General features: G+C 35.7%; 1 protein-coding gene across 7 annotated transcripts in view; it reads right to left on the minus strand.

Moving 5' to 3' along the window:
* Positions 1-9,702, minus strand: part of CTNNA3 (catenin alpha 3) — a 1,666,571-nt gene that overhangs the window by 556,110 nt on the left and 1,100,759 nt on the right. The window lies entirely within an intron of this gene.

Consider the following 9,702-nt stretch of genomic DNA (forward strand, 5'->3'; position numbering starts at 1 on the left):
AATCATTGCTTTCATGGAGCTTTTATTACAGTTGAGGCCCAGAAGCAATTACCAAGTTAGATAAGTAAAACATATGGTCTGTAAGGTAGTTGTAAGAACCAAGGAGGAAAGGGCAGAGAAGGGGGATAAGGAATGGAGCAGTGTTGAGGGTAGGAGGTTGATGATTGTAGCATGGCCTCACACTGAAGCAGCCATTTGGGTAAAATCACTATTAGAAACGACTGATGGGACAGAGAAGTGGAAAATTCAAAAGGAGAGAAAATAAAGGAAATGCTGTGAGAATGGTGAGCAGTCTCACCTAGAGGCTTGGGTGTGCAAAAGAAATCAACAGGAGTTCTTGATGGTCCTCCTCAGGACTATGGCCTTATTTGGAAGGCAGTGGGGAGTCATTTTGACTTTGAAGCAATTTGCTCAGAACTAAACTATAGAAAAATTCATATGGCATAGGAGGCTACTGCAGTAGGTTACAGGAGTAAGATAGAGCCTGGACAGCAAGGGTGGAGGTAATGAAAAGGTTTTGATGGAAATTCCAATTAATTAAGGATGAGGATAGGTCAATTTCTGCCAAAAATACCATGCTATCATTAAGAAATATGTGGAAAATACTTTCTAAGGACATGAAAACACAACCAATATAGTACAATAGCAGTAGATTAGAAAGCATTATGCTCCAGTGAAATGACAAACAGTGAAATGCAAACATGCTAGGAATAAAAGTGAAATGAATACACACACCAACTAACTGGTTTTCTTGGATGGGTGGAATTTCCAGTGCTTTTTATTTATTTGTGTGTGTAACTGAATTTTTCAGATTTTTTTATGGTGAATATATTTTAATTGTATGGTCAGCATAAATGAAGCTATTCTTCAAAGAAAGATGATTACGAAGGTTTTTCCATGAGTAATGGGGAAAAATTATTTTAATCTTAATGGAGGAGAGTACAGAGAGTTAAAAAGTCAGTCAGGGTTACAGAAACAAACACATACAATTGTTTTGGAAGACAGTGTTGATGAGAGGTGTTAGATCTCAACTTTCCTATTAGAGAAGTTGACTTTGAAGTGACTCGGCTCTCCATATAAATCACACAGTTACCTGAGATATGGAATTGGAGCTCATAAAAAAGTTGTCATTTATTTAGCCATTTATTTGTCCATGTATTGAAACAAATTAGTTTTACATAGCAATAATGTAGGAGACTCTACACTGGATACTGACATCACAATCAAAATGATTTCACCATAGTTTCTTCTTTTTTGAAAAAAAAAAAAACTATTTATTTCAGAGAGAGAGAGAGAGTATAAGCACGCCAGCATGAGCAGAAGGAGGGGCAGAAGGAGAGAGAGAATCTCAAACAGATTCCAGGCTAAGCAAAAAGCCCAGTGTAAGGCTCCATCCTAGGACCCTGAGATCAGGGCCTGAGCTGAAACCAAGAGTTGGTGTTCAACCAACTGAGCCACCTAGGCACCCCGAGAGTCTACCATAGTTCCTAAAACAGCCCACAATCAAGTAGGGCAATCAGCCAAAAGCCAGACAATTATAACATAGCAGTGATTCTTAGACTTCAGCCTACATCACTTGGCAGGCTTGTTAAAACACATATCCCTGAACTCACACTCTAGAGTTTCTGATTCAGCTGATGTGCTTTGGGGCCTCATAATTTGCATTTCTCACAAGTTCCCTGGTATTAGTGATTCTACTGGCCTGGCATTCTCATTCTGAGAAGATTTGGAAGAAAAAGAAGATAATAATAATAAGAGAACATACCTTTGAGAAGTCGCAACATATAGAAGGAAAAAATAAACTGGAAGGGATAAAGATGAGAGAAGGAATCATCAAGAAGGAGGTAGAAAACAAAGGTATTAAAGAGACGAGCAAGGAAATCTTTTCAAAGGGTTAAATGCTGTAGGAAAGTCAAGAATAATGAAGACTGTTTTAGCTTTCAGGTTTGGAAAATAGGAGTTGATGGTGTAGCAGAATATTGGACACAAGATTCAGATTTCACCAAACTAGGGGGGCAATAAGAATAAAAAGAATCATTTTCTGCTCAGTAACCCTTTGGAGGGGGTTACTGCCCCTTACTTAAGTGACTTGCAACGAGTTATTGGAGGTAGAGGAGGGGAGAAATTGGTTGCTTAAAAATATTATGTTGATATTCTTTCCTTTTATTTCTTTTTTATGAAAGGGGAACACATTGAATTTTAAGGAAACACACACTCTTTTTAGAAATAACTACTGCACAATATTCCTTGGCTTCAGTTTTAGAGTTTTATTAACCTATTAACTTACAATGTACGTTTGTGCACAGTGCAAAGGCTCTGGTCTCTGGTGTTTCATTGTCCCTGCAATTGGACAACTGTGTAAACATGTGGTTGTGCTGAAATTATGCCTTCACAGAAAGGCATACTCTTAAAGTACTGGTGTGGAACACTCAGTGGAAATATGGAGTCATGAATATAAGACAGGCTATATTTTGTAAGGACATTTTCAGTTCTGCTTCTGATCCAATTTATCTGATTCAACAGTGCACACTATGAGAAAACTTTATCCTACTTGAGTCTCCCAATATTTAGCTTAAATCTAAAAGCTGACAAAATTCAGAAGATGTGCTAACCCTCTTTAAGGAAGAAGAAATCTTCTTCCCAATGTCACACTCCTAGCATTTTAGCTATATTTCTGGAGGGGAAAAAGACAATTCTCAAATCCTCTTCATGCATAACTAAAGGTGAATGAGATATGTTACTTTCTGAGGGATTTTTCTTCAGATTATGGTAGAGATGTGTACATGTCAGAATCCCCCCCCTGACCCTGTGAATCACCTAGTCAGCTCACGCTTCAAAGAGTCTCTTTAACTTCAAGAGCTTATTATATTTTAACAGGACTATTTTAATCACCTTCTCAGTAGTTACCTGATTCCAGGTTTATTCCAAGCTATTCTCCGTACTACAAACACATTTCTTTTTCAAATGCGGAAGTGACCTTCCTTTGCTGATAACCTTTGATAGAATCCTAGTTGACCAAAAATAAAATCCAAATTCCTTTTCTCTGATTTACAGTCTAAAAACCTTCCCTGCAAGTTCACTGTGATGGAAAAATTAACCCCCCTCCATCAACCTCATTTTAGGCTATGTTCCAGCCATATTGTCTTAAGCTCCATTTTCTGGTGATACCATGTATCTTTACACCACTATGGTTTTAATTTTACAACTGAAACCTCCTTAACGTCCTTGTTCGTTCCTTTTCCTGCTCTGGTCTATCTGAAGAAATGTTTCCTACCTCTAAAAACCTGCTGAAATGTTACTATATACTGTGAATCTTGACCTATTCTCTCGAACCAGGTAACTGAATTGTATTCTGTGTTTGAAAAGCTCTTTTTTCATATAACAAGATTGTTATGGTATTGCATGATTGTTTATACACATTTCTGCTTCACATGAGCCTCTTTCATATGTGGGTGGGACTATGTCTCATTCACCATTGCTTCTTAGTACACCAATCATGTCAGTCATAGTTATTACTATATTTATAAACTGTTCCTGAAATGCAGTATTCTGCTTTCTCTCTCTACAAATTGGACTATTCTAGATACCTTACAGAAGTGGAAGCATATGATGTTTGATATTTTGTGTCTAGCTTTTCCACATATAATATCTTCAAGGTTCATCCATGTTGTAGAATGTGTCAAAACTTCATTTCTTTTTAAGGCTGAATAATATTCCACTATACATACATATCATATTTGCTTACTTATTCTTCTGGTGATGAAAAGTGGGTCATTTCCACCATTTGATTGTTATGAACAATGCCGCTATGAACATTGATTTACAAATTTGTGGTTGAGTCTTGACTTTTAAATGTTTAACATGTATATCTAAAAAGAGAATTGCTGAATCATATGATAATTTTATATTCAACTTTTTTAGGAAATTCTATACTATTTTCCACAATGGCTGCAGCTTTTTACATTCCCACAATGCACAAAAGTTCCATTTTCCCTTCATATTTGCCAAAAATTATATTCTTTTTTAAAGAAAATAATATCCATCATAATGTGTGTGAAGTGGTATCTCATTGTGGTTTTCATTGTATTTCCCTAATGATCACAGATGTTAAGTATTTTTTCATGGCCTTATTGGCCATTTGTTTTTTGTTTTTTGTTTTTCTTTTTTTTTTTAAGATTTCATTTATTTATTCATGAAAGACACAGAGGGAGAGAGAGGCAGAGACACAGGCAGAGGGAGAAGCAGGCTCCCTGCAGGGAGCCCAACATGGGACTCCCTTATTGGCCATTTGTATATCTTCTTTGGAGAAAAGGCTATTTGAAACTTTTGCTCATTTTTAAATTCAATTGTTTCTTTGGTTGTTGAGTTTTAGGATTTTAAAATATTTCTGGATATTAATCTCTGATCAGATATATGATTTGCAAATATTTTCTCCCATTCTGAGTTTTGCCTTTTTTTTTTTTTTTTGAGTTTTGCCTTTTTATTCCCTTGGTAGTGCCCTCTGTTACACAAAAGGTCTTCATTTTAATAAAGTCTAACTGATCTACTTTTTTCTTTACTTTCCTGTGTTTTTGGTGTTATATGCAAGAAATCATTACCAAATTTAGTAACATGAAGATTTTGCCCAATGGTTTCTTGAATTCTGCAGTTTTAGCTGGTATATTAAGATCTTAGATCCATTTTGAATTAATTTCTGTACATGGTGCAAGGGAAGGGTCCAACTTCATTCTTTTCATGTGTATATCCAGCTTTCCCAGTACTATCTGTTCAACAGACTGTTCTTTATCTTTTGAAAGGTCTTGGCACCTTTGTCAAAAATCATATAACCATAACTTGGAGATATTACAGAATCTATTCTAGGCAACTACAACAAAGTAAGTCAAATGAAATTTTTTTCCAGTGCAAACTATAGTCTATTAAGTGTACAACAGCATTATCTCTAAAAAAAAATGTATATACCTTAATTATAAAATATTGCTAAAAACATGCTAACCATCATCTGAGCTTTCAGTGACTGATGTTTTTGCTGATGGAAGGTCTTGCTTGATGTTGATGGCTGATGACAGACCAGGGCGGTGGTTGCTGAGGGTTGAGATGACCATGTCAATTTCTTAAAATAAGACAACAATGATGTTTGCTTCATAAATTGACTCTACCTTTCGTAAACAATTTCTCTATAGAATGTGATGCTGTTTTACAGCATCTACCCACTGTAGGATATTTTTTTTAATTGAGTCAAATATTCTCAAATCCTGTCACTGCTTTTTCAACTAAGTTTACATGATATCCTAAATCTTTTGTTTTCATTTCAGTAATTTTCACAGAATCTTAACCAGGAGTAGATTCCATCTCAAGAAACCACTTTCTTTAGTCATCCAAAAGAAACAACTCCTTTGATAAAGGAACTCTTGTGCACAGTTAGTGGATATGTGAACTGGTGCAACCACCATGGAAAATAGTATGGAGCTTCCTCAAAAATTTAAAAATGGAACTATCATATGATCTAGTAATTCCCCTATTATTTGCCCAAAGAGTATAAAAACACTAATTTGAAAAAATATATGCTCCCTTATATTTATTGTAGCATTATTTACAATAGCCAAATTATAAAAAGAACCCAAGTGTCTATTGTAGACATATATGTATTACAGAATATTAATGACCATAAAAAAATAATAAAATCTTGCAATTTGCAACAACATGGATGGATCTAGAGAGTATAATATAAGTGAAATGTCAGAGAAAAAAAAATCACTCATATATGGAATTTAAGAAACAAAACAACGGAACAAAGAAAAAAATGGATAAACCCCCAAATAGTCTCTTAATTATAGAGAATAAACTGATTAATTACCATAGGGGAGGTGGATGGGAGGACGGGTAAATAGATGAAGGGGATTAAGAGTACACTTATCATGATGAACACTGAACAATGTATGGAATTGTTAAATCACTATATTGTACAACTGAAACTAATATAATCCAAGAAACTAATATAATTCTTTATATTAACTATATTGGAGTTAACTTTTTTTAAAGTTAGTGAAAGAAAAATAAGCGACTCCTCTGTTCAAGTTTTATCATAAGATTGCAGCATCTTCATGCTCCACTTCTAACTCTAGTTCTCTCACTATTTCTATCATATCTGTAGTAACTGCCTTCACTGAAGTCTTGAACCCCAAAAGTTATCCATGAGGGCTGGAATCAACTTCTTCCAAACTGTTAATGTTGATATTTTACCTCTTCCCATGAATCACAAATGTTCTTAATTGCATTACAAATGGTGAATCCTTTCCAGAAGATTTTCAAATTACTTTGCCCAGATCGATCAGAGAAATCACTATTTATAGTAGCTATAGTCTTGTGAAACATATTTCTTAATAAGGCTTGAACGTTGAAGTTACTCCTTGATCCATGGGTCACAGAATGGTTGGTTGTGTTAGCAGGGATGAAAACAACATTAATCTCATTATATCTTTTTTTTTAAGATTTATTTATTTATTTGTTCATGATAAACATAGAGAGAGAGATTGGCAGAGACACAGGCAGAGGGAGAAGCAGGCTCCATGCCGGGAGCCCGACTCGGACTCCATCCTGGGACTCCAGGATCATTCCCGGGGCCAAAGGCAGGAGCTAAATCACTGAGCCACCCAGGGATCCCCTCACTGTATGTCTTGATCACAGTTCTGTGTGACCAGGTGCATTGCCAATGAGCAGTAATATTTTGAAAAGAATCTTTTTAGCTTAGTAGTAGTTCTCAACAATTGTCTTAAAATATTTGGTAAATCATGTTGTAAGCAGATATGCTGTCATCCAGGCTTTGTTGTTCCATTCACTGAATGCGGGCAGAATAGATTTAGCATAATTCTCAAGGGCCCTAGAATTTTTGGAATAATAAATGGGTGTATCTTCAACTCAGTCACTAGCTGCATTGGTTCTTGACAAGAGAGTCAGCCTGTCTTTGAAACTTTGAAGTCAGGCATTGACTTCTCTCTAGCCATGAAAGTCCTTGATAATATCTACTTCCAATATTGGGTTGTTTTGTCTACATTGAAAATTTATTGTTAAGTATAACCACCTTCGTGAATGATCTTAGTTTAATCTTCAGGATAATTTGCTACAGCTTCTACATTAGCATCTGCTGCCTACCTTGCACTTTGATTTTACAGAGATGACTTCTTTCCTTAAACCTCATGAACCACATCTGCTAACTTCAAAATTTTTTTCTGCAGCTTCCTCACCTCTCTTAGCCTTCACAGAATTGAAAAGAGTTAGGGTCTTGCTCTAGATTAAGCTTTGGCATAAGAAAATGTTGTCATACTATGATCTATTCAGACCACTCAAACTTTCTCCATATCAGCAATAAGGCTGTTTCACTTTGTATCATTTGTGTGTTCACTGGAATAGCACTTGTAATTCATTCAAAATATTTTCCTTTGCAATCACAACTTTGCTAACTACCTGGCAGAAAAGGCCTAGCCTCTGGCTTATCCTGGCTTTTTGACATGCCTTTCTCTGTAAACTTAATCATTTTTTTGAAGATTTTATTTATTTATTCATGACAGACACAAAGCGAGAGAGAGGCAGAGACACAGGCAGAGAAAGAAGCAAGCTCCATCAGGGAGCCTGACTCGGGACTCGATCCCAGGTCTCCAGGATCACACTCCGGGGCTGAAGGCAGTGCTAAACCACTGGGCCACCGGGGCTGCCCAGCTTAATCATTTTTTAAATAAAGTGAGAGTGAGAGTGTGCAAATCTCCTTTTCACTTGAACACTAAGAGGCTATTGTACAGTTATCAATTGGCCTAATTTAAGTATTGTTGCATCTCAGGGAATAGGAATGCCTAAGAGGAAGACTCAGAGGAATGGCCAGTCTGTGTAGCAGTCAGAACATACGCAGTTATCAGTTAAAATTGTCATCTTATCTGGGCATGGTTTGTGGCACCCCAAAACAAATTGTAACTGGTGTTACAATTACACCAGTAACATCAAATATCCTTGATGACAGATCACCATAACAAATATAATGTTTAAAAAATTTTTGGAATATTGTTAGAATTACAATATGACATGAAATGCCAAGTTAACAAATGTTACTGGAAAAATGGTGGCAATAGATTTGCTTGATTCAGGGTTCTCATAAACCCTTGATTTATAAAGCAACAGCAACAACAACAATAACAAAACAAAAAACAAAACACATTATCTGTGAACTGCAATAAAGTGAAGTATAATAAAATAATGCAGGCCTGATATGCAAATATTTATGTCTGGGTTGTCTATTCTATTCCATTTGTTTATAATTCTGTAAGTCTGTTTGTAAGCCAGTACCATACTTATTTGATTACTGTAGTTTATAGTTTTTGAAATTAGGAAATGAGAGTTCTCCAATTTTGTTCTTTTTCAAGATTGTTTTAGCTATTTGAAGTAACTTGAAATTTCATGTGAATTTAAGAAGTGTTTGTCCTATATCTATAAAATCATTGTTGGGATTTTGAGGAGGATTGCATTGAATCTGCAGATTGCTTTAGGTAATACTGTTACCTTACTAAGTTTTATAATCCATAAACAAAATGTCCTTCCATTTACTTAAATATTCCTTAATTTCATGCAGCCATTTTTTATTATTGTCAGTGTATAATAATAATTTCTTTAAAATTATTCCTCAGCATTTTATTCTTTGTGATGCAATTGTAAGTGGAACTGCTCTCTTAATTTCCATTTCAGATTGTTTATTTGGCTTTTGTGCATTGAGTTGATACCTGTAATTTTGTTAGCTTCACTTATTAACTCTTAATGGTTTGTGTTTGTGTGTGTGACTTTTAGGGTTTTCTGAATATAAGATCCTGTCATCTGTGAACAGTGATAATTTTACTTCTTCCTTTCCAATTTGAGTACCAAAAAAAAATAAATAAATGATTTTTTTCGATTTGGGTTTTGTCAGGCAAGTAAAAAAAGGCAAATGAGTTGAGTGACCTAGAGGAGTAGAACTTTAAGCCCCAGGACTTGCTGAGAGCTCTCGTCAACCCATTCCTCTGTATCTGGTGTCTGCTATCCCAACTACATTCACTGCCCATGCTCACTGATAAAGGCTACATTTGATGCTAATTCTCTTTACGAATGATCTTCATTTCTCCATCCTTGTGGATGCCTGTTCAAACCAGTACAGGGTCAGGTTATCTGGCACTCCTGGGAAAAACTAGCTTAGTTTCCAAAATCCCATTTTCCTTTCTTCAGGCTTCTATACTTTCTAGTGGTATATGTGGCCAAAGCCTCGGCATGGCTTGGGCTAAGCCTTTATCACTTTTAAATATTAAATCACATAAGGTATTTTTATTACATTCTGCTCTCATTTGCCTTGGGAAACCCTCATCCATCTAAACTAGATTCATAATATTTAGGATTTTCAGACTGTGTTAAGTTTTTTTGTTTCCCTCCAGGTTTCAGAAGTTTGTATTTCCAGGGCCTCTCACTTGTAACAGGCCCATCTAAGACACTGGAGAGGGCCTAGACATGTGCTCACATGGTCTTTGTTTTTTGTTTGTTTTGTTTTGTTTTGTTTTGTTTTGTTTTGTTTTGTTTCACATGGTCTTTGCTCTAGTAAAATTTCCCACAAGTATTTTGGGATCCAACTAAGGGAAATTGAGTTGAGGGAACTCGAAGGTATACATTTGGTTTGGGTTCAGTGAATATGCTACAAGA

Source organism: Canis lupus, chromosome 4, assembly GCF_011100685.1.
Source record: "Canis lupus familiaris isolate Mischka breed German Shepherd chromosome 4, alternate assembly UU_Cfam_GSD_1.0, whole genome shotgun sequence".
NCBI classification, from domain to species: domain Eukaryota; kingdom Metazoa; phylum Chordata; class Mammalia; order Carnivora; family Canidae; genus Canis; species Canis lupus.